Below are 24,918 nucleotides of genomic sequence, written 5' to 3' on the forward strand. Positions count from 1 at the left end.
AATGGGCCCCCTCGAACCATGCAATTCCCTATTTTTTTATATTTTTATCGACAATACTTTAGGAGATATCGCGCTGTCCACTCCTTAGTGGGACACCCTGTATATATATATATATTGAACTATTTAGTCGATCTAGACCACTGTGCAACCCCCGAAATGTGTAGCTTAGAGCTTATTGCGCAGCTATTAATTCGAAGCTTCGACGGAAGAAGCAATAAAGAAAAGAAGAAAAAAAAATGAAATCAAACGGAAAGAATAAAAAGAAGCTTAAGCCATGTCAGTTGGTCTTCGGGGGTTTTGAATATTACTGACAGGATACGCAGGTGCAGGGCGGATCCGTTGGAGAAGTAGCCAGCAGAAAGACTGGCGTGTGCAAACCGGTGTAGCCGGTGCATCCCCAGCAGGGCGCGGATATCCTGGAGGAGCCGGGATTCGCTTCCAAGCAACCCTCCTTCTCCGGCGAAACCTCGCTCGAGGGTCTGATGTCCTCATCGTACTCATAAGGATCCTCCTCCTGGGGATCCTGTAGCTCCTGGTCGGAAGACTCTTCCGGTTCCAGGAGCGTGGCTTGCGAAACGGTTCTTTCTTCCTCCGCCAGGATCGGCCGGGAACCCAGGGAGGATCGGGAGCAACGGCTGATTCGTTAGCTGTATTTACAAATTACCCCTACCTTTCTCCAGGACCTTCTTTTTCTACTATTCCTACCACCATGCCTCTGCGATTCAAATCGGAATTCGTTACTACCCCTTCTTCCCGATCCCGGCTTTATAATTGCAGCATCGCATGATGCGGTGCACGTACAGAGGGATGCAAAAGCATTCGAACGGCGGCGTGGTCTCTATTTTAAGTTTGTAGGAGAAATTTTTTTAGAAAAATTAAAACCGCCTTCAAAAAAATTTAAATGTACGGAAAAGTAAGAAATTATTTTTTTACTCATTTAATCTACCGCTCTCAATATTTTTACGTCAGCGCCTCGTCATTTGCACTGTGTAAATCTGGCGCTGACTTAGAAATATTGAGAGTCGTAGATTAAATAAGGAAAAAAATTATTTTTTACTTTTTCGTACGTTTTTATTTTTTTGAAGACGGTTTTAATTTTTATACAATTTTTTACTTTTTAGGTATTTAAGTTATATGAGTAGATTTATTTAAACAAACATGGGTAGGCCTGCAAAAAGAGCTGCTCGTAATAATAATAACGAAGTCTGTTTATGAAACAGATTTCTTATTTTTGGTGTAACTTCAAAACTACTGAACCGATTTTGATAATTCTTTCTGCAAGACCTAAGTTGGTTGAAGATGAACTAAATGCAATAAGATTCGCGGAAATCGGTCCAGCAGTTACGGAGAAATTCGCGGGCAAACGTAATAGGTACTAACATACGTAGAAACACATCGAACTGAGAACCTCTGTCTTTTTGAAGTTGGTTAAAAAGAGTCGGCCAATTAGATTTCCGAAGTTCGCAAAATACCGAAGATATAGACTCTCATATTTCGATATTTTTGCGAATTTCGGTCCCAAATTTTCAGGGAACAATCATGACATATCAAACACTGAAAATAAGAAGAAACAAAATTTATCTTTTTTTTTAATTATTTGGAACTATTCTGGGGGGTGTCCCGAAGAAAATTCAAAAGTCGAAAATAAGAGCCACCCTAGTGTACATGTAGAAGACATATAAAAGTCGACAATGTTTATTTTAACAGAATCACATATTTTTTAAGGCATTAATCGATTCTATTCGTAATTCTCTATTAAAAAGTATTAACCTACTAATGTCGAAAAACTATTAATTTAGGTTTAGGAGATATTTGTATGTCAATATTAATGATTAAATTAAAATATCTCCTAAACTAATAGTTTTTCGAAATAAATAGGTTAATACTTTGCCATAGAAAATGATGAACCGAATCCAGTGATGTATTAAAAAATATATGATTCCGTTTAACAAAACATCGGTGACCTTCATACATATGTCCTCTATACTGCCACATATAAAAAAAAAACTAATTACATTAAATTATAGCCTCCTATGAACAATTTAACTTTTATCTAAAACATTTTTCGATATTATGAAAAACGAAAGCAAGATACTCCAAATACTGATAAAAGTTATAGAAAAAATGCTCCCGGCACTAAAGCCGCAGGTTTACGCAGCTGAAACCTGTTTGGTTATGTACTCAAAGGTATAATGCACCACTAGTATTAAGCCTTACCTTGACGCTAACTATCGCAAAAAAATTACGTCTAATTAAACTTCGATTCTATTATTAAAGATACCTCTTTGTTCAACTTGTGTCCTACTGAAATCAACGATGGTGCCATTGACTTAATTCGTGTAATTTATTTGTTCAGTATTAACATAATCAAATTACAAAATTGCTATTTTTTTTAAATTGCAGATACTTTAAATTTTACTTGTAAGATAGTGCATTTGTAACTCAAAATTGCAGGTGTTCTGTTCCTCAAATTTCATGTTGTAATTTCCTTATAAATTAATGGTATTTACAGAAAATTCTTGTTGGTTCTGGTCCTTCAACTATCCTGCTATGGAATTGTATTGAAAAAATTCTGTGTACTTAACATTCAAAAAATTATTTTTTTCCTCTATTCGAACCACCGTGCGCCTCCAGCTTAAGCTAGCCACGCGCCGTGGAATCGCACCTTAAGGGTACACCGTTTAGGCCTAAAAGAATGGGTAAATTTATACTTTTTTTTCTGAGGTAATTTTTCAGTGAAAGATCGCCATTTTTTAAGCAGATATTAGGCAACATTTTAGCTTTATTTTCATACATTATTTATTACTCCAAGTTTTAAAATAGCGGAGTTATACAACCTTGTCTACCGTCATGTCTGGCGGGAGCTTGTCAGCTGGCAGCCAGATAATAGGAAACACTCCTCTCCAAAGTGTCATTATTATTCAGAACTCCTACCGTTGGACTTCCATAATTTGTTAATACAAAATTATTTAACCGAAAAACGTTTAAAAATATAACTCACATAAAAACGGAATACAAAATGGATACAAATCTGGAACCCACAAACTGGCTTCGCGCTGAGAAAAACTTATTGAATTTAATGGTGGCTGTATGTATGAACGAATAAAGTAAATAAAATAGCAGTGAAACACGTCACTGCTTCCAAGATACGAAAACCAAAATTGACCGTATGGGCCTGGCGTGCATTTCACTTTAGGGTACCTTGAGTGCTAGTGGGAATCAATCTTTATAAGAACAGTTTTCATAACATTTGCACGGTAAATAAATATTTTATCAAAACTTTATATAACTATTGGCCAAAAGTGGGGGATTGCTTAACGATTTTCATTGAACTCTGAATTCGAAATTGGCACTTTCAGCGACGATTGCAATATTCTTGACTCAAATAAATTGTAATATCTTTTCATATGAAAAAGCTAGTTAAATTCGTTTGTTCGCCGAGAAAATTCCCGTTTCCCTTAAGTACACAGAGTGACTGCAATCTGTAGGTCAGCAGCGTATACAGATATTTACTAAAAACGTTGTGTAAATTGTATCAATAAAAATTATAAGCACACCACCGTTCGAATGCTTTCGCGTACCTATGCGGTTTGCAATATTTCACACTTATTAGTCAGTACCTCGTTAAGGGAAGCCCATTACCTTCGTCGCCTACAAAAAAGTGTTCCACATATATCCTGCACAACATACAATAACATCATTGATTTATGTAAAAAATTAAGTAATACTGATTAACTATATTTGCTGCAAATTAGCACTGGCAATGAGTGGAGATCGGTATGTCTTTATACACGCTTTAAAGTTACCCTTACAGAAAGTACAATGATTCATTGTGGACGTTCGCCAATTTTTATGATTGGTCCGAAGCAGAATTTCTTTCGCAACAATTATGTAGAGTTGTTTGAAATTAATGTTTCGCAGCTCCCTTCAAAGTGAAATTTATTTTTAGCTACAGCAACCTTAATTTTCCCTTCTTCGCGACGACTGAAGTTCGTACGATGGGTATGTAAGAGGGGATCTTTTTTTTGTGGCTAAAAACATAGCAAAATTTGGGATTTTTTACACTAATTTTTTTTTAAATATCGCAGGATAAAGTTGAAAATCGCTGATTTTGGGAATTTCGTAAGGGGGGGTCTTATTTTTGTGGCTAAAAACATAGCAAAATTTGGGATTTTTTAACTAATTTTTTTTTTAAATATCGCAGAATAAGGTTGAAAATCAGCGATTTCCAACTTTATTCTGCGATATTTAAGCGTTTATAGCTCAGAGCAACGTTAACCGATTTTGATGAAATTTTAGGCACGTATACAACTTACTTAAACCTACAAACGTTTTTTTTTTTAATTTTCATTACAGGTTCATACAAAAAAAAGTTTAAAAAACGACTTTTACTATTTTTTTTTGCTATTCCGACCAAGTGCATTTTTTCAAAACGACGAATCACGTTACATAGCAAACTAATCCTTCTAGATTCTCAGAAAAACTCAAGTCGTTTGGATCAATTTTAAAAAAGTTATGCGATTTTAAAGGGTGGCCGCATACTTTTGCACGCTACTGTACATCAGTGCCGTCTTATCGTTTTCGGGGCCCTAAGGCGAACTCCATATGTGGCTCTCTAAATTATTATATAACACGCGAAGTGAATAGGTATTAAAAAATTAAATAAATGAGATTAAACGCGGGGACATTCCACGAAAATGCATCATTTTAAAATCTGGTGCATTCGTTGTTTTCTTTTCGTCACAGCTGGAGGGCCCATTTTCATTTTTTTCTAACTTTTATAACCCTTGTTTTAATTTTCCAATTTTTCCGAGTCCCTCTGAGCTCCGAGGTCCTGAGGCGACTGTTTCTTTCGCATCTAGGTTAAGGCGGCACTGATACGCATCAGGGTGGAACGAAATATAGGGGCAAAATATTTTTTTATTATTCCTGACTTCTAACAGTGGGCAAAAGTTGCCTTTTATAATGTTATTTAAGCTGTGAAAGTTTGATCTTGAACAACAAATTTTTTGAGCTGCCGCAAGCCATTCAAAAGTCACACAATCAATAAATATAAATTTTTGAATGGCTTGTGGCACCTCAAAAAATTTGTCGATCAAGATCAAACTTCCACAGCTTAAATAACTTCATAAAAGGCAACATTTGCCCACTATTAGAAGTCATGAATAATAAAAAAATATTTTGCCCCTATATTTCGTTCCACCCTAATGCACATAGGTGGTTTGAAGCTTTAAAAATTAATAATAAAAATACAAAATACGAAGGGAAGGGTAGCAGATTGCGCTTCACTGTGTACGAATGCGAAAATAGTCGCACAAAAGCGCGTGGTGTGGATGGTTCGTTCAACTAAATAGGCGCCACTATACACGTAGTGTAAGGATAACTTTGAGGCTGTTCGTATCAAAGACACACTGGCCCCTACTACGTACTGAATTGTAATAAATATAGTCCACAGAATGACTGTGTTATCATACGCGACGAGGATTATGAGACTCCTTAAATTCGCCAACGGCTTACCATTCCACAGTGTCTTTTTTGTACTCGGTGGTACAGGCGGAAGGGTGGTGGTTCTGCACGAAAAAGGAAGTTAAAAATGTCGGATAAAATTTGGGTATAACTCGCTTCGTTTTCGAGAAAACTGATGTTGGATTGAGGGGTTAACGCCCTTAAATTACGTAAGGCTTTTGCGCGAGGGAGGGGGTCGCGAATTTCTTAAATTTTTTTACAGAGGGGGAGGGGAGTCAGGTAGTGTCTTACGTAATATTTTTTAATCCAATTTTCGATAAATACAAATTCTATCATTAATGTTCCAGAAAAGTAGTTTCAGTTTAAATTTCCCGAAACCGAGTGAAATGAATTATATAAACCTTTTATAGAATTTTAATAACTGCAAAAATTAAATGTAAAAAATATTACGTAAGAAGGGGGTTGGAATATCAAATCTTACGAATTCTTATACTGGGGGACGGAGGGGGTAGGAAGTCGCCAAAATTACCCTTACGTAATTTAAGGGCGGCCCCTAAAAGGGTGTACTCTAGTTCCAGACGCGCTTTTTTACACAATCTTTGGTATTTTTTTATAGAGCGTCTGTACAATTGTTTTCGTCAAACTTTGGTTCGTATTTTTATCCATGTTTCGGTAACGTTTACAAATTTTTGTAGAGAGAAACAATTCGAATTCGTGGCAGTGCAGGCGTTCGAACGCATTCTTTAAAAAAAAAGAGACTTCCTATGGTTGGGCGTAATATCGGCTATTCTGTTCACTTCAAATAAAAAAAAACTGAAGTGATTCTTAATCAAGACGAGCTTGGCTATAACCGGTACCAAAATAAAAGCAAGAACTCGACCATTAAAAAAAGCGCGACCTTTTGAAATTTGACTATCGATTTTTCCACGTTTTCCGTACCTTTCGCGGAGTAAAAAGCTGAGAAAAAAACATTATTATTTATAAATTTTAGTACGAACGATGAAGACACGTGCAGCGAAGGTGCACAAAAAATTTGGAAGCAATTCGTCAAGAAGATCTTGAGATATTATGGCAGCCATTTAGAAAACATGGTTTTGAGAAAAACGCGTTTAAAGTTCAAAAACACCTGTAACTTTGCACTCACATTTTTGAAACAATATTCTTTAAGAAAATGTAAAAAAAAAATTAATTTGTAAAGTAGAACCGCGTGCACCGAGGGAGAATTTTTGCTGCCCCAGGACACATTTCTCGAAATGTTAATAAATTTTTTAGCCTTCTCGAAAACCAAGCGAGTCTTTTACTTGTTTTTTTTCATGTAAAATCGCCACTCTTCTGCTTGTACACCGAGTGTATTTGATTCTCGGACACCAGCCGCACTCATCCAATGAAACCACGCCCCCTCCCCCCTCCCCCCTACCCTAGGCGCTCCCTATATCTTCCTTGCGCAGCGCGCGAAGGAGGGGCCGACCGACCTCTTTACTGCGGTTCGTGTCCGAGAATCAAATGTACTTAGTGTACCACCAAAAACGAAACACCCTGTATATATCATTAAAACTCATAAAATCTGTCACCTGAAATTGAAATCTAAAATAACTTCGTTGTTCCAGCGATTGAAAGAAATACGTCGCCGAGATATTTAATTTAGGAGAACAAATAGTAAGATAAATATCCAGCTTTTTTTCTTCAAAACATCAGTTTTTAAAAGCTGAAGCTCACTGAAAATTCTCTTCACGTGGGACATGAATCTTTTTAAAAGAGATCAATGAAATAATAAAGTTTGCATCGTACTACATCTGTCCATAATTTTATTCAAACATTTATAAATGAAACATGTGAAATGTTGCATTCGAGGAGTGCAAGTGTTTGGTACAGTGGCTCACAGCCATAATCGTACAATCTTTAAAATCGCATAACTTTATTAAAATTAATCCAAACGACTTGAGTTTTTTTTAGAAGGTAGAAGGATTAGTTTGCTAAGTAACGTGATTCGTCGTTTTGAAAAAAATACACTTGGTCGAAATAGCAAAAAAAAAAAATAGGAGGTCGTTTTTAAACTTTTTTTTTAATGAGCCTGTAACGAAAATTCAAAAAACCTGTTTGTAGATTTAAGTAAGTTATATACGTGCCTAAAATTTCATGAAAATCAGTTAACGTTGCTCTGAGCTATGAACGCTTAAAGATCGCAGAATAAAGCGAGAATTGCTGATTTTGGGGATTTCTGCGATTCTCGACCTTATTCTGCGATCTTTAAGCGTTTATATACTCCATGTCGTTTAAGAAGGAACCTGCCGACCGACGAGTTTAGACCGGTTCTGCGCAGGTTGACGCTCATTGGTGCCGGGAGAAGCCACTATTGGCTGTACCCCCACCAACGCTTTTTCGGAGCCAATCAGCTCATTCTACATGCGCGAAACGGGTTCCTTCTTAAATGACATCCGGTATAGCTCAGAGCAACGTTAACCGATTTTCATGAAATTTCAGACACGTATATAACTCACTTCAATCTACAAACGGGTTTCTTGAATTTTCATTACAGGCTCCCAAAAAAAGTTGAAAATACCTTTACTATTTTTTTTTTGCCACTCCGGCCAATTGCATTTTTTTCAAAACCATGAAACATGTCACTTAGCAAACTAATCCTTCTAGCTTCTCAAAAAAACTCAAGTCGTTTGGACCAATTTTAAAAATGTTATGCGATTTTAAAGAGTGTACGATTATGGCTGTGAGCCACTGTAGATTTGCTCCACAATTAAGATGTATTGTTCTTCCCAACTTTATAATGACACTATATGGCACATGACCTCTTTAAACTCGCCTGATTATGCCCTTGTTTCCACGTTAATGCTTCATCTGCTGCTCTCACGTATGTATGCCTGTTATTTCATATTTATCGCCGATAAAACTACGAGTTAAAGACCTCCGTTCTATTTACAAGATGCAGGTATACCGCACCTAGTTTCACCTTCTAGGGGGGATGAATGAGGTCAGTTTTGACACAGAAATGGAGGCCCCTGGGATCTATGAAATTCGAAGTCGGGAGATTGAAATTAATTTCGTTTAAGGGGTAAATACTAAACAAATGAAATAAACAAACCACAAAGATTTTTTTCTTGTATTTCAAGACTGGTAGAACATACCCCCAGAAAATTCGAAAACGTTAAGTGTTTATTTCATTATAAAAACCACCACCGAAAAGTGGCCGATTTTTCGGGGGAGAGAGTAGAATGTCCCCTTAAATTATAGTGTGTATGTAGGGTGCCTCAGAATTATAAATATAAAGTTAACTGGTTAACAGAATCTGCGAATAAAAGAAAATTTGAATAAGTACAGGTTTGCAAACAAATCGTCTTTGAGACATTTTATAAACTCAGAATAAATTCTGTATACGATTACTTGTGTTGTAGAACAGTCGATATTTTGAGAAATTTTTCTCCTCACTTTTAGTAATTTTGAGATTTGCTTCAAGTAGCAGTTTCCCATATCTGTGACATTTTTTCTTAATTTCTATATTACTTAAAATGTCCAAGATTCATTTTATTCTACCAGCAATTCGACAGTATCACGAAGCATTAGAGCAGGAGTGTGGAACTCCCCCACTCCGAGAGCAGCACGAGTCGGGCCCCGGGCCAGCCGGTTCCCCCACTTATTTTTCTCCAGGCGTCGCACGAGTCGGGCACCGGGCCAGCCGGTTCCCCCACCACTTATTTTTCTCCAGGCGTTGCGCGAGACCCGGCAGGGAGGGAGTGCGGCCCCGGGAGGAGTGAAGTAGGTGTGGAGGGGGCCGTTCTCCTACGGCTCTGCGGAGCAGGCGAAGAGGGGAAGGAGCCACTGCGGCTCGGGAGCCGCTAGTTCGACATCCCTGCATTAGAGACACTTTTTAGATAACAAGACCGAATATTTTAAGGACCACTAATTTATAGACCCACGTTCATTAAAACCACTTTATCTCCTTTTCGAAGTTCTATATGATTTTTATCATACTATTTGTTCCTCCCAAACAAAACATTCCTTTTCTCAGACGTTGCTTTCGCTTTACTGAAAACAACGAAGATATTTCAAGTTCGAATCCTGCGCGACATCGTACGAAAACGTATATTAAAAAACGATTAAACTGTTTATAGATTCTATTTTAAGGTGTTTGAGAAACTATTATTCCCTAATGTTTTTCGAGATACGCGAGATTCTAAATTAGAGCCTGCCCGCTAAAATTATATTCCAATGCTAAATATTAATTTTATATCACAGCACTACTTTCCAAGATGGCATTGTAATACTTCTCGAAGGCCCTGGAACTGCGTTGCAAAATACACTTGGACGAAGGTTGCATTCCTTTCGATTTCGCCTATAGCGACTGTTAAAAAATTTGGTCTTCGACAACAGTCATTTCGGTGGAAAAAATTACGCCGTGCCAATGAACAATGTAAACTTAGGAGATGATATTGATTGAAAGTGCACACGAGTGAGGAGTAACTACGAAAGAACCAAAAACCATCGCAGCAATGTTCGACCATCTGCGCAGACGCCCAATAGTTTACGAGCTGTTTAAAAATAATAATTACGTTTGGCGAGCTGGGATTGGCTTTAGAATACTTTCGAGCAAAAAAATAGCTGAGAGCTATTGGCTTTATGAATACACGACTCCAACTTGAGTCTTAAAGTCCACTTGTTCGTTATACATTGAAAGTGTACAGAACGAACAGAAATGTGTACAGAATGTTTTAAGGTTTCTGTGAGAAATATCGAGATATTTTACTTAAGTAACGTTAAATTCAGAATTAGGCACTCGTTATAATTTACAATAGTATGCACGTTGATTAATATATTTTTAGTTAGTAGCATCTACTGAAGGAATACTCAAAGAAATTTTAGAAGACTGGAGCAAAATAAGCCTGAATTTCACAGAAAATTATAATGTATATATTTGCATAAATTAAATATTGAATGTGGGGAATATTTTTTAGCACGATCTTTTTTACTTTTATGGATAATAATACTTTTTTTAAATAGAGTGTGTACAATTTTTCAATAAAATACACCCAAAACAAAAGTATATTAATTAAGGTTCAGATTGATGTGAATTAATTTATAATTGCGAATTCTTAAACCGATTTAATATGTAAAATATGCTACATGTAGGGTGGACGGATACTTTTGTGAGTGACTGTACAAGTGTGCATCATCGCAGAGAAAAATACTTGAATATTTTTCGAATTCTTTCTCAGCTTCGTAAATTGTCGGTTTGATTCTGAGAAAAATGACTGCAAAATATTATGCTTTGTACAGAATCCGTCGAAGCGTAAGGGGCCGTCCTTAAATTACTTAAGGGTATTTTTGGCGAATTCTTACCCCTCCCTCCATTTTTTCAGTTATTGAAATTGTTTTAAAGGTTTATATACGGTATATTTAAAATTACATAACTTTTTTTAAATTGGCCCAATCAAATTTAGTTTCTTTGAGAAGCTAGGATTAGTTTGCTAAGTTACGCATTTCGTCGGTTTGGAAAAAAAATTGTAATTGGTCGGAATAGCGAAAAAAAAATAGTGAAGGTCGTTGTTCTAAATTTTTTTTCTTGAACCTGTAATGAAAATTCAAAAATCCTGAAATCAGCGATTCTCGACCTTATTCTGCGATCTTTAAGCGTTTTTAGCTCGGAGCAACGTTAACCGATTTAATTTTCATTGCAGGAGAATAAGTCGAAAAACAACCTTTACTATTTTTTTTTTAGTATTCCGACCAATTGCAATTTTTTTTCAAATCGACGAAACGCGCCACTTAGCAAACTCTTCCATCCAGCTTCTCAAAAAAAAAACTCAAGTCGTTTGGACCAATTCTAAAAAAGTTATGCGATTTCAAAAGGTGTAAACTTTCTTTCGTCCGCCACTGTAATTCATTTAACTCGGTTTCGGGAAATTTAAACTAAAACTACTTTTCTGGAACATTAATGATAGAATTTGTATTTATTAAAAATTAGGTAAAAAAATATTACATAAGACGCTACCTGACTCCCCCCCCCCCGTAAGAAAACGTAAGAAATTCGCGACCCCCCTGCCAAAAAAACCTTACATAATTTAAGGATGACCCCTAAGGGGAAAATATGCAGCATTGTCAATGAATATTTCCAATGAATATTAAATCCAAAAAATATTGATAATATTTTCAATGAATATTAAATCCAAAAATATTAATATTAAATCCAAAAATATTAATAATATTTCCAATGAACATTAAATCCAAAAAATATTAATAATATTTCCAATGAATATTAAATCCAAAAAATATTAACAATATTTCCAATGAATATTAAATCCAAAAAATATTAATAATATTTCCAATGAATATTATATCCAAAAAATATTAATAATATTTCCAACGAATATTAAATCCAAAAACTATTAATAATATTTCCAATGAATATTAAATAAAAAAAATATTAATAATATTTCCAATGAACATTAAATCCAAAAAATATTAATAATATTTCCAATGAATATTAAATCCCAAAAATATTAATAATATTTCCAATGAATATTAAATCCAAAAAATATTAATAATATTTCCAATGAATATTAAATCCAAAAACTATTAATAATATTTCCAATGAACATTAAATCCAAAAAATATTAAGAATATTTCCAATGAATATTAAATCCAATAAATATTAAGAATATTTCCAATGAATATTAAATCCAATAAATATTAATAATATTTCCAATGAAATATTAAATCCAAAAAATATTAATAATATTTCCAATGAAAATTAAATCCAAAAAATATTAATAATATTTCCGATGAATATTAAATCCAAAAACTATTAATAATATTTCCAATGAACATTAAATCCAAAAAATATTAATAATATTTCCAATGAACATTAAATCCAAAAAATATTAATAATATTTCCAATGAATATTAAATCCAAAAACTATTAATAATATTTCCAACGAATATTAAATCCAAAAAATATTAATAATATTTCCAATGAATATTAATGTCAATGAATATTAAATCCAAAAAATAGTACAGGAACAAAATTACCAGCAAGAAGAGAGTAAACTGCTGCTTTGAAAATTAGCGATGCTATATGATCATTAGTACTAAGTGTGTTACCATTAATTTTCTCTACCGGATTCAGTTTTCTTTTCGAAAAAAGTTCATTAATATCGAGCATCTTGAGGTTAAAATCGCGTTGAAGTTAGACGTAAAAAGGAAGCTTGATAAGCGATAAGGAATTATCGATTGAAATGCAGAAATATATAATTATCTAGTCGCCTTGAAATTAGCGAATATAAGCCTTAGTGTTATGTAATATCATATGACTTGTATTTCGCATGGACGAAGGTATGAAAATAAAATTGCAAAAATCAATTGTAAGAAGATGCTCCGAGTATGTGCAGCTGTTATTAACCGAAGGTGTAACATGCAATATCTATGGGAAAGTTCTCGCGTTTTCATCATTCATTCTTGACGGTGTTGTAACACGAGCAAATAACAGGATCAATTTCTGATATAACGTCCATTGTTATCTACAACTGCGTGCCGGTTTGCAGGCGGTTCACCTATACGATTTGCATAAAAATTCGCGCTTGTTAGCTAAAAATAGTCGGGAACTGCGTCTGCGGCTTCCAGACGGCTATTGAATTTTCCATCACTTGGAAAATTTCTCAACGACTGCAAGGAATAATCTTTCTATCGCGTGACTGTGCCTCCTCTTATTTCCTCTAACCTGGAGCAAGTCGCTTCTGTGCAGTGCAATTCAAAGGTAATAAAAAATGATAAAAAATTATACGCCACGTGAATAACACCACGGTAACGGCCCGAAAAGTAAAGGTATCTTTGGGAATTTATTACAAGCGAACTACGTAATGAATCTTTTTTAAACTTTCAGGAGATTTTAGTGGATACTTAAGTTATACGAATATATTTTTTTTAATTTATTTGAAGCAGATTTACAAGCTGTACAGGACCAGCAAGTTTGCGCTGCAAAAAATCTGGTTGACAGATTTTCAGAAAACTTCGTCAGCGAAACGGTGCTTCTAACAGCGACAAACCAAAATGTTTTAGAAACTATATGCGTGTGGCTATGGCACGTCGACAGATTTTTTTAACTGGTCGTTTACTTCTATTTCTTTTTTAACGAAAGAGGTTAATTTACTAGAACCAAATTTCACAATTTTTTTCAGAGGCTCGCCATTTTGTTATTTTTCAAAATTTCCAAAACCGAAGCCGTCGTACCATAGCCATGCGAATATAGTTTCTAAAACTTGTTGGTTTTTTGATTTCCAAAGAACCGTTTCGTCGGAAAACTGTGAAACATGTCAGCGGAAATTTTTTGCAGCGTTAAGTTACTAGTCCTGTACAGCATATAAATCTGCTTTAAATAAATTTTAAAAAATATATTCGTATAACTTAAGTATCCAATAAAAAGCCCTGAAAGTTTAAAAAAGATTCATCGCGTAGTTTGCTTTTAATAAATTTCCAAAGATACCTTTACTATTCGGGCCGTTACCGTGGTGTCCCCCCTCCTTAAGGGGTTATACAGTCAGGCGGCCTAAGCCAGACCCTAACCCAACCTAACCCAGGCCTAGTAGTTTAGTTTACCGCGCTGGTGGGGTGGCGTGGTGACGTCAAACCCAACCTAACCCAGACCCCTTAAGGGGTTATGCCTAGTCAGCTTTCGAAAAAGAACGCGAGATTCGGGAATTTTTTGTGGAATATCTACTGTATATTTTTTTACAACTTTTCGCTTATTTTAAAAGTACATATATGCAGCAACTCTCAGTAATTTTTTTTTTATAGAAAATCATTAAAAAATTAACGAATAACAACAATTCTCGCGGAAGCCGTTTTGATATCGGTGAGCAAGATATTTCGAAAACCACTGTATCGATTGGTCTAAACGTTTGCAGACTTCTTTTATATACCAAAGACTAGTACATGATCGAAGGATTTTTTATTTTAACAAAAACTCTATTTTTAATTAACGAAAAACGAACAATTCAGACATCGAATAAGCGTGGTGTTGCGTTAAACGGCCGCGATTTTGTCAAAAATTAACTTTCTCGAAAAAGCCTTCGTTCATCTACTGAATTTAACCATATAGTAACAGAATGTTTTTGAATTTTCAATTTTAGATGACCCGGATCAGAGAAAACTTGCTCACCGCTTAGCGCCTTTATCGAAACAGCTTCAGCGAGAATGGCTGTTATTCGTTTATTTTTTAATGTTTTTCTATAGTAAAATTACTGAAAGTTTCTCTATACGTGTACTTTTAACCCTTAACTAGTATCCTGGGGTCAGTCATGACCCCAAGCACGCAAGGTTCGCTGCAAAATATTTGGTTGTCTAAGTTTGTAAACTGAATTTCTAATTAATTTGTTCATAATAGTTTAACTTTCTACGTATCTATTATTTTATACATTACCCACGAACAAAATAGGTATTCATAGAGGTTCATCTAATGTCGACTTTACAAATTTCTGTGTCCTTTCTTATTTGGGGTCTGCCACGACCCCAGTGTACCAGCCACGTTTACCAAAAACAGTATACCAGTTAAGGGTTAAAATAAGCGAATAATTGTAAAAAAAAATATACAGTAGATATTCCAAAAAAAATTCCGGGAAATCGCGATCTTTTTCGAAAGCTGACTATGCATACCCCCCCCCCCCCTTAAGTACCTTTTAAAATGCAAATTGTAATATTTATTTTCATCCAGATTCTAAGAATGTATGATTCTTTACACACGTGTTGAGGACTTTCTCTACAGTCTGAAAGGAAGCTAAAAAAATAAAGTGAAATGTGGGTAACAAAGGTGGTTTCGTCAGAAAAAGGCGTTTCCACTTTTGGTCACCTGCTAGTCAGGTCGCGCGATTACGGAGGAGCTGTACAAGGGCATAGCCACTGAACTATCATCTGCAAGCGAACTGTGAAGCCGCAGGTACAATTAAAGCATCAGCCTACGAGCAATTGAAGGGTCGGATGCAATTACTAGCGCTCGAAAATGGGAAAAATTATTGTCCAAACGCTAAGACAGATTGGAAAATTAAATGTTGTTAAACTGAATTTTAAAAAATATAGCGTTGTAAAGCTCGTCACGACAAACATTTTTTCTATTTACAGCTTGTTTATCCAATCATTAGTATTCGAGATAAAAATTATAAACAAAAAATTTCTTCGACCAAAATCATTATTTCTTTAAACATAAATTGCGATAACTTGAGTAAATATTAACGGATCGTTATGCAAATTAAAACATAACTTGAGAAAACTTGGGTTCATTTTAAAGCTGAAGGAATGCTTTCTCAAACGGTATATAGGGTGTTTTGTTTTTTGTTAATAAATTTAACAGTGATCCATGTCGAAGTTTCAAATCGCGATTAGGAATATCTGCTGAACATATAAAAGATTAGCAATAGTTGGTAGCAGATGTTCCTACTATTTTTCTCGAGAATACCGAAAACACTGAAGGAAAAATTTGTTTTAACCCATCGTATATAAATAGTTTCCCACGCTAGGCTATTGTTTTAAAAACACGTGCGTGCGGACTGACCATATCGTAGGTTTTATTTTTTTGTTAACTGTTCCCAAAATCTCTCCACTTTTTTGAGGAGGTATTTATTAGTTGAAGACTTAACGAATCGAATGTTTTTTTTTCAAGCCGGACCGTGGATGGGAACGACGTCAAATCGCGGTTTAAAACTTTGACATCGATTACTGTTAAGTTTATTAACAATAAACAAAATATTCTATATATAGTTCGAGGAAGCATGTCTTCAGCTTTAAAATGAACCCAAGACGGTGGCATTATCTTTAAAAATGACTGAGTTATTATAGTTTAAGTGGTCATACTCAGTCAGGAGCCCGAAAAAAGGGTGGTCTTTGGAAATTTTTTACTCAAAAGCTATAACACATTTCTCAAAAAATCCTTTTTCCTTTTAAGGATTGCATCTAGTACCGTGCGTCGTAATTTTTTTATTTAAAAATATTTATCAATAACTAAGTTATAGTCCATCTCACTCGAAGGGTCTCTAAAAAAAGGCTTCTGCGGTGACCATCATCTAAAATAAAAAATTCAAAAGAATTTACTTATTATATTATATTATCTAGTATTTGAGCAAAGGATTTTTTTATCCGATGCTTAGTTTTCCTTTAATTGACGAAAACCAGGCGCGATTTATGATAAAAATTGAAACTTTTACTTTAAACATCAGCCACGTTTTCCCAAAATCAAAATTTCGAAAAATCCTTCGTTCAAATACTAGATAATATAACATAATAAGTAACTTCTTTTGAAATTTTTATTTTCGATGATCGACTTTCCAGCAGCAGTGGTCACCGCAGAATCCCTTTTTTTAGAGAACCTTCGAGTGATAGACAATAACTCAGTTATTTATAAATATTTTTAAACAAAAAAAATACGACGCACGGTACTAGATGCAATCCTTAAAAGGAAAAAAGATTTTCTGAGAAATGTGCTGTAGCTTTTGAGTAAAAAATTCCCAAAGACCACCCTTTTTTCGGGCTCCTGACTGAGCATCACCCCTTAAGTGATGACGCGTCAGCTGATCTTGTTCGAATTCTCGAGACTTTAACATTAAATATTTCGAAAACTATTTGACATAGGCCGTTGAATTCAGTGTACTTTGTTTTTGCAAGGTTATCGACAAATGCTGTAATTTTTAAGAGAATCGGTGATACTCAGTTTTTCAGCTGTTCGCTTTGACGTGGAATAGCTTCTACGGAACACGATCTTAGTTGTGCAACATCTCGTAAACTATCGGGTGTCTACGCAAGCGGCAGGATACAAGCCTAATACTTTAACGATCTTTGCCTGCTTATGCGGCGTTCCCTTGAAATGGATGTGTATCACTTTTGATCTCATCGTCAACAGAGACCGTATGGCGGATGGATTAACGTTAGTGCACGGTAGAACAGTCGAGATGAAGATTCGGAATGATTCTGACGTGGCTGGCCTAAGGCAGAGAAATGTCGCAGGTGATTATTGATTTTTCCACGAGCCCCGAGCTTGCATAAGAGCATGAACCGGACTGATAAAACAGTGTCCACCGCACTCATCTTTTATTTATAAGAACAAAGGATGCGGCTACCCAGCAATCGCTACTCGCTCCTGTTACTGATTTTACGCTTTACCAGAACCGCTGACGCTTTTAAGCCCTGACCCCACGCTGCGGATACCTGGCGCGATCTGAATCCCTCTCGCGAGTGGGGTTCGAGCGGCGCGTCATGTTTGGAGAGAATTATTTAAAAAATCAAGTGAAAAATTATTTTTAATGAAACGCCGCGAATAGGGTTTATACAAAATTTGAACTTCTTAAAAACCCGGTTTTCGAATTCCAGTATTCCAAAAAAAAAAAACGGTTTCCCAATTCCAGTATTTCAAAATAACCGAGTTTTGAGAAAAATAAAATTTTGAAGAAAAAAAAAACGATTTCCGATTCCAGTATTCCAAAATAACCGAGTTTTGAGAAAAATAAAATTTTGAAAATAAAAATTTTTTGAAAAAAAAAAGGATTTCCAATTCCAGTATTTCAAAATAACCGAGTTTTGAGAAAAATAAAATTTTGAAAATAAAAATTTTTTGAAAAAAAAAGGATTTCCAATTCCAGTATTCCAAAATAACCGAGTTTTGAAAAAACAAAAATTTGAAGAAAAAAAAGATTTTCGAGAAAAAACGGTTTCCCAATTTCAGTATCCAAAATAACCGAGTTTAGAAAGGAAGATTTAAAAAAAAAAATAACGATTATCGAATTCCAGTGTTCCAAAAACCCAGTTCCACCAGATTTCGAATTTTTAGAATATATATAGAAATATTTATACTGATTTCAAAATTCTTGAGTTTTTAATATTTGGGCAATTACAAAAATATAACAAAATAAAATATAGCTACTCCATCTATACGAAACCAAATAGATAGAAACTAAAATATACTAATATCCGAACAAAATATGAATTATAATATGAAATTAATATGTTTCAATTGGTATTTTTCTCCAGCAAATATGAACTCACGAAGATTAGCTTTACAGTACCTAAAATTTTGCAACAACATGCTTGTGCCAATTTCAAGTAAAAATATTAACTGTGTTAATTAAATAAAGAATTAATTTTTACAGATTAATTCTAGTATCTAAAATCGTTTTCCGAATTTTAGAAATTTATCCCAGAAACGGTTTTCAAAAAGCGACAAACCCTAGCCACGAAGATGACAAATGTAAAATGTACGAACTTTGTTCGATTAAAAACTCAAGTACATGACACACGTTTAATACATTTAGATTTAAACAGACTTCAGTTTCAATATGGAAATCATTTTCCTCGCCTGTCGACTACCGTAGCTTGGGGTATAAAATATGCTAATAATTCAAGTACCAAGAAATCGACGATTGGTTTCGTAAAAAAACCCCGCGTAATGCATATAAAAAAAAAGTGAAGAAAAAGTGACGTAACGTGCAGGGCGAAACAATTTCTGTAAATTGGAATGGTCGCGGAATGCCGGCGAATAATGATACGAAACAACTGTGGTTTCGCGAACTGGAAACTACCACGTGGCGGAGTGCATCAATCTGCGTGTTGCGCAACATACGGAGACAACGACCAAATAATCTCCGCACTCGTCCGTCACGATTTCTTCAGCGTAAATCTTAAACACCGCAAGAAGAACGTGCCCCACGTTAATTCACTCCTCTTCGTTCGCGGAAATCTCTACGATGCGAGTCTCGCGTGATGTTTCAATGCCAAACAGCGAGCTAATACAATTCTCACATTTATCTGGCTTCTCTCTACGTACTATTTTGCTAACGTGCACTTTTCAAAATATCATTCACCGTGTCCGTAAATTGCGTACATTACGAAACAAGAATTCACGAAACCGAACGTTGTGGTCGAACAGTAACATCGTAATTGTTGCAGAAATATAAAACACGATAACGATAAGGAAACTGTGTCAAATAAAAAGCGAATGAGTGATCTTGATAGAATAATTCTATCATCCGAAACTGTTTACTTCGGGAAATCTTGTTTGTTTAGTTGCGCGTTTTAAATAAACGCGGCAGAGTGTATTTCGCTAGCAAACGGGAGTGTGGAATATTTCGTATTGTGAGAGATTATTAAAGGTTCAATTTCTGTTAAAAATTCTTTTTATTTATCATTCGGTCGATAGAAATCTTTAAACGAATACACATCGCACATCTCTCCTAGGCGCTGTACAATGTAAAACACGTTTCCCACAAGCAGCGTACCCTTCCGAACTAAAAATATGAAAAATAAAAATAAAAACAAGGTAAAAGGGCCGAAGGTGGCTTCTTTTAAAAATGGCGTCCGTTACAAAGGTTGCAACGTGATTCATCTCTGCACGGAAGTACAGCTAGCCGGCGTTCGCAAAAGCTCTAGTGAAGTTTCCAACGTGCCTCTGTTTACGTAAACATTGCCGAAAAAATTGTTTCTACAATCTCGACCATCTCGGTGGAAATTAGCAACCATCGTCCAAGTGTATTTTTCGATAAAGCTCGACTTATTCTAAAGAATGATGGGTAATGTTATCGTCGGTGACAGGGCGGAATAGAAATTCGTAGGAACGGAGTGTATTAGTCGACTTGTCGGAAGCACTGCGTTCATTTCACAGTAAATACTTACCATTCAACACACTAGATCTCCGCCTCTGACGTCAGAGGATTCACCGGGCACATTTCACTGATTTTCTTGCAGCTTAACTATTAATTGTTTGTTCAGGCACTAGTGGACGTTCCGGTTAAAAGACGACGCGCCTCAGTCACTAAGGAGTTGCGTTTTATCGTTCGAAAGCACGTGAAAAGCGTGGAACGAAATAGGCGACGAAACTGCTACGGCGCCATGTCGCATAGCTGTCAGAGGCAAGCTGCGCGCGCAGCATGCGCGCGCACACTAGTGACACGCGGGAGGGAAATTTGAACGGAATTTATGACGAAACGTTAAGCCGGCTACACACGTAACTGTAGACTTGTAGAAATTTATTGCACGAGTATATGTGGCCTCCAGCTTGTGGTGTAAAGGCTTGCTAAAGAGAAGCAAAGCTATTCACACTGTAATCAATTAAATTGGGTAAACTTTTCCTCTGGGAAACCTTTTCTTCACCAGAAATTTATATGGATCGAAAGCACGTATCTAATAACATGCAAAAATAAAAAGTTATTAACACTATTCCCACCACGCGCCGGTCAAATGACCGTTTTTAAAATTTCGATTAGAATTTTCTATATATAACGTAATTGAATCGCATTTAAACTTCACGAATTTTCCTCAAATATACGTATGTACATGATATACTTCTGAATTAAAGAAACTATATTTTTATACTGTCAAATTGGCTATTATCTTCATTCTATATTAAACAATATATGTTGTGCTAAAGACCGGTCATTTGATTTGACCGTTCGCGGTAGGACTATACCTAAGTGTTGGTAGGAACAGTGTTAAGTAAAAGGGACTGTGAAATTTTTACGTATATTTTTATTTTGTTTTTCCTGTGTTATTTACACAGGCTCGCGTTTCAAGCATTTTGCTTATATTGCCCAACGAACATATTTTTTAGTCATTACATTTTTTCTTCGTCTCTCCTTCGGGTCCCAGCAGCAGCAGCGCACTGGGAGAAAGGTGGTCACCCATCTTTCCCCAGTACACCGCCCCGTGACGCTTAACTTCGGTGATCTAATTTTTCACGTATATTCTAACCTCTAATGTGACCAACTATTATGCTTCAATTTGAATGGATACTTTTTCTTAACCAATACTATACAACGTAGGCCATGGGCGTAGCATGGTCGCATTGGTGAGTATAATCACAGACTCTTAGATATTAATAACGCACCCTCTTCCTACTTTTTCCGGGGAAAAAATTATTTTAGGTTATGCCCAAACTCACATCGGTTCGATACCATGCTTTGCGCGCCCCCGCACTAATCTAGCCCCAACCAATACTAATACCCTGGACAAATTAGAAAGTGGAATGCGTTGTTTCGGAATAAGTCAACGGAAATACTCTACAGAGGGGACGGAGTGCAGTATTTGAATATATAATATAAAAAGACAATTTTGTTGGAAATGTAAAAAAAATATTTTAAAGTATTTTCGAAACACCCTACGTATTTTATGCTGCAGAAATCCCTCAATGTAACCATTTTGAAAAATAAGGAAAGCATATCATCCTACCCCTCCAACCTCCAACAACGAATCATACGCGACAACCAGTGTAATTGTCACAATAAAGGTTAGAAAATATGTAAAAATTTTGCAACTTTTTCGCCTCATAACTTTTCAACGAATACATTCCTAACCTCAAAATTGTTATTTTTGCATGTTATTTGATACGTGCTTTCGATCCATATAAATTTTCGGGGAGAAAAAAGTTTCCCAGAGGAAAAGTTCACGTACTAAATTAACTAATAATTTAAGTGATTGGCGTAACTTTACGAAAGGATATAACTCCACACGACAGACTGTTTTTTCGACTCATGTATACATGTGCGATAAATTTGTACATGTATACCGCTCAAGCATGTTGTGTCATATATTTTCTGTTATATAATAGTATTTCTATAACTTCTTCTGATAATTAGGATACATGTAACAACGTCGCGTTAGCTATTTATATATAAGCGCACAATACTGCTAAAACAATTTACCGAATGTCCTTGCAGGATAAGTTATAAAGTTTCTTGGAGATTTAAAGAAAAAACTTGTAATTAAAAGTTCTCTTAAGGGGTCATTCTGGTAATCACGCCGCAAACTTCGGCAACATTCAGGCTTTTTTTTCTCAGTCAATACAGTGAATAACAATGTCAAACTTTTTTTTTAATTATTAAGCTACTTGTAATGTATACGGAACAATTTTTTAAATACACTTTTAATTGTGTTTTTTTCAATGTTATCTGGAGTTCAAAATCGCGCCGAAATTGTAGTACAAGAAAAAAATTATTTTTTAGTGACTGTAGCACTACATTGTTTAAGCAAACCGTTAAACTGAATACAGCAATAAAAGATATTTTTAAAGAAGTCTGAGCTGTGAAATGTAAAACCACAAACACTAAAAACTAGAAAATAAAAAAATATATATGAACAAAATTTTATGATAAACGATTTTTATTAAAAATGTAGTAAAAACTAAATTAAAATGCACTAAAAAATAAATGGTTTCTTGTACTTCAATTTTGATGGTGTTAATATCACTTTAAATAAAATCGTGGGGCACCACGTGCAACCAGAAGTTGAAGAATCGGTTGGCAAGTGGAACATCGTCAACTGCAGTTTATCAATTTTATGTCACATTACAATCTGTATCCCGCATTTAAAATATTTTGTTTCATTAATGCGAATGAAAACTTTCTAACAAATTCTGTATTAAGGTCATTCATATCCTGTTATGAAATATCGTACCCCACGATTTTATTTAAAGTGATATTAACACCATCAAAATTGAAGTACAAGAAAAGACTTATTTTTTACTTTTTAATGCATTTTAATTTAGTTTTTACTACATTTTTAATAAAATCGTTTAACATAATTTTTTTTTACATATTTATTTAACCTAATTTTCAATAAATACAAATTCTATCATTAATGTTCCAGAAAATAAGTTTTAGTTTAAATTTTCCAAAACCGAATTACACGAATTACATAAACCTTAAAAGAAATTTAATAAAAGTTAAATGTAAAAAATATTACGTAAGGAGGGGGTTGGAATATCGAATCTTACGAATTTTTATACTGGAGGGGGAGGGGGTAAGAAATCGCCAAAAGTACCCTTACGTAATTTAAGGACGGCCCCTTAATGTACGGTGTTGTGTGATACGAACGTATTGTTGGGGGAAAGGAAGGTCATTGGAAGGGATTTCGGTAATTCGAGGTCTATCGATAACACGTGCACTCCGATTTCCAGGTTCAACGATTTCGATAATCCCGGTCCGTCTGCTTTCGATTCGTTCGATGGCTTTACAATAAGCTATCGCTCGCTCTCCACGTGGAAACTATTAATAATCCGCCAGAAATCTTTGGCGTGTTGCCTTGAAATAAAGTTAAAGAATTTCCGCTGAACTTCGTGATTCCATTCACCTCTGACATTACACGCACGTTAAGAATAGTGGTACCGATTTTTTTTCTGTCAAAACTTCAGAATACTACGGCTGAATTAATATTTCGTTTCTATTTATTAAGAAAACCCCGAATTTATACTATCATTTTTTATAAGAAATTTCAATTTTTTGTTTCAAATGATACCCTGATTTTTGGCAAGTAGGGTTTTTGTAGTAAAATACAAGCCAACATTTTGTTGCGCAGGTTCTGGAAACGAGTCAGAATAAAATTCAGTGAGAACTGCTGGAAAAAGTTAGTTTTTCTGACCACTAAACGATGACATTGATGCACTGGCACATGAAAATATTATTAAGTTACTTCCGGAACCTAAGACTCATCGAAGAGAAAGGTTAATTTTTCGGTGGATTTTTCGGGACAGGATTTACATTAATTTTTTGCGTTTTTACGTTTTATTTTTCATGTTTTCACTTATAATTGAGGCATTTGATGGAAAAGGGGCACATAGGCTTTTTCCCTTTTTCCTTAAATCGTTTAAATCAACTCAGGTATATGTTACGTATCTATACTATTATATAAAGAGAGAGCCGATTTTTATGTTCGCGCAAAACTCGAGACCTATTGAACTGATCTTCTTCAAATTTTAACACGTAATTCCTGCATACTCTAGGATGGACATAGGCTATGTAACGTGTCTCAGAAACGCGTTATTAATATGTAATTTATGTGTAAACATCTCATGTGTACGGCTGTTTTGCAGACCACGTGACCCGTGTATACGACAGTCTACTTCGCACGCGCATGCGCATATTCGGCCCGCAGCAGTACCGTGATGTCACCACCAGATGGCAAAGCTTTTCGCGCGCTTTCTCGCTAGGGAAGTGGATTACCGCGGACATATATGTCAGAATGATCGTATGGCTACAAATTGCTGTTGCAGTTTTATGTGTACCCCGTGTGGATGTTATTATACCCCGGGTGCGATCAAATTTGTCAAGATCTTTGAAGTGACCTGTCTCAGTGTTTTCCCCTATTATAAAATTTTAATTACTTTGGAAGTTACAAGTATGAAAAGTCGAAAGATTTACCAGAAGTGACCAAAGTTTCTCGAAGCGTCGCAACCTCGAAACCCAAGAAAGTTTTGAGAATTCGAAATTTAAATTTTTTCCCCGAGATTTGAAATTCTCGAAAGGCATATAAAAAAAAGTATAAAATTTTGTTATATTTTTCTTTTTATTTTGTTTAACCATGGTCAATAGGGATTTATGCAAAAATTTTGTTGGCAAGATATTCCACTTACAGAACCGAATCCAGCACTCCAAGTTTCGAGTTTCGAAGTCTTACTAAGTTCCGGATTCGAGTTTCATGAATTCA

General features: G+C 35.3%; 2 protein-coding genes across 6 annotated transcripts in view; both read right to left on the minus strand.

The window, feature by feature from the left end:
• The window catches only part of LOC143367742 (alpha-ketoglutarate-dependent dioxygenase alkB homolog 4), a 96,559-nt gene that overhangs the window by 35,166 nt on the left and 36,475 nt on the right, over positions 1-24,918 (minus strand). The window lies entirely within an intron of this gene.
• The window catches only part of Milt (trafficking kinesin-binding protein milt), a 97,853-nt gene that overhangs the window by 23,624 nt on the left and 49,311 nt on the right, over positions 1-24,918 (minus strand). The window contains exon 1 of one of the 5 annotated variants that reach the window (XM_076809808.1): positions 313-588. The exons of the other annotated variants lie outside the window; for them this stretch is intronic. The gene's annotated coding sequence lies outside the window, so the exon portion shown is untranslated. Of the gene's footprint in view, positions 1-312; positions 589-24,918 lie in introns of those variants that run through there. 5 annotated transcript variants of the gene reach the window in all.

The sequence above is a fragment of the Andrena cerasifolii genome, chromosome 4, assembly GCF_050908995.1.
Source record: "Andrena cerasifolii isolate SP2316 chromosome 4, iyAndCera1_principal, whole genome shotgun sequence".
Classification (NCBI taxonomy): domain Eukaryota; kingdom Metazoa; phylum Arthropoda; class Insecta; order Hymenoptera; family Andrenidae; genus Andrena; species Andrena cerasifolii.